We start from the raw sequence: 1,909 nt of genomic DNA on the forward strand, positions 1-1,909 counted from the left end.
GCTCAGTAACGCCAAACGTCAGCTGCATTAAGACAGCTTTACATTTCCACTGGTCACCACATGAGAGCAGTCTTGCTGCAGAAATAGAATTCAACACTGGCGTAGGAGCCAGCAGGTGAGCTGAAGTGTGCTGACACTTTTTGGATGTAGTACAGAAAGCTGTCCCTTCTCATATCACTTCACAGTACACCCCACGCAGAGGAGCCTATATCACTCACCCAGTGTGACTGACTGGGGAGAGGAGCCCACCCATGGCTGACAAAATGAATAAGTCAGCAGACCTGGAAGAAAGCAAGAAAGGAAGATGACCTGGCTGTTTTGTCTGAGCAAGCCATTCTATCATCATTATGCATGGCTGTTTAGAGCGTAAAATGACACTGCCACTGGCCAAATATCTTGCCAGAAATTGTTGCAAGAGGAGGCCTTCAGCTTCAAGGAGAAACTCGAGATATCCTACAATTTCCATACCCTTTAATATGGCCTATTGCTGTGGAGGTGAGTGGAAAATTCAGGCAGCTATGATTTGGCGACATTTATCCACAGCCACAGAGTTGATCTAGACTTCTGAACATGTCAGATGTCTTCCCAGAAAGGAGCTAAAATCAGTTCTGAGTTCCCAGTCAATGAGGTGAAATGACTTCAGAACAGGCAGAGAAGCAGTTTGTGTGACATTGGATGCTGCCTTACCTGCTGCGACTGAGTTGAAAGTTAAAGCTAGCAGACCATTTTACAGCAGAAGAACAAAAGAGAAACTATAAGTCTTGAAAAATAGCATGTATTCTTCTTTCTCAATGGCAATATGCTATAGACTCCAAAGTCTGATTTGTGGGTTGGTTGAAAGCAGTTACTCTTCAGACCATCATCTTTCATTTATGTCCATTTTAACACACTTATTTACAGTCAGTACAGTGAATATCTATATGATATTTAACTGTAAATGACAATATAATACAATTATGACATGATAAAGACATTATAGAAAATGAATGGATGGAGATACACTTATAGGTCAGGCAGTGACAGTGCAAGCTACAGGTCAAACAAACCTTTGTATTGAAGCAGAATCATAGATGAGCTATCAGAAGCAGCAGTGGGTAGGAGAAACTGGATCTTTTCCATGTCTGTGCCCTGCCAAACCAGCTGCCCATGTCCACTAACAAGACCCTGACCATCCGTCACATCTATCCCAACATATTATCAGTCCTCTACTCTATGCTGACAGCGCAGTGAGACTGCTGGACAGACTGTGCAAAAGATGGCACTCAGGTGCCCCGGGCACTTGCATGTCACATAACATAGAGAACAAATCAGCACTCTGGAATCAGCTTCTTTCGGATCTCCTTGAAAACAAACAAACAAATGTGCACAAACACACACACACACACACACACACACAGACAGACGGACATCAAGATGTGAGTCATAAAAAACAACCAAATGTCAGAGAAATAGAAGGGAGGGAAAAGACTGGATACATGCATACAAAACAAGGCTGGCAAAAACTGAGCAGAGCCTGATAGGGAGGGGATGAGACAGAGAGGTAGCCAATGCGCAGCCTTGCATCTTGAAGAAGAGAGGCGGGAGAGAGAGGAAGTGGGAGGGAGGAATGGGGTGAAGCTGAGACAGTCACTCTGAGAGGGAAGGCTCTCAGTGTGATGCTCCTGGATGTGAGCTGCTCTTCTTTAACTGGTCTTTGCCCATCCCTTTGACCGAGCCAAGGGTTTGCTAATCTGGTAGCTGTGCTTTACCTGTGCTAGACCATCTGCTGCTGGGGCTGAAGCAGAAGCTGAGTGGCTTGTTTCCCTGCCCGGGCTGTCTGGAAGGGCGGGGGGGACGGGGGGGGCAACTGGAGTGGAGGTCTAGGCTAGGGCAGGGCAAGGCTGGCTGTTGGGCCCCGCAGGAAGAAAAC

Source organism: Telmatherina bonti (genome assembly GCF_933228915.1).
Source record: "Telmatherina bonti genome assembly, chromosome: 14".
In the NCBI taxonomy this organism is placed as follows: Eukaryota; Metazoa; Chordata; class Actinopteri; order Atheriniformes; family Telmatherinidae; genus Telmatherina; species Telmatherina bonti.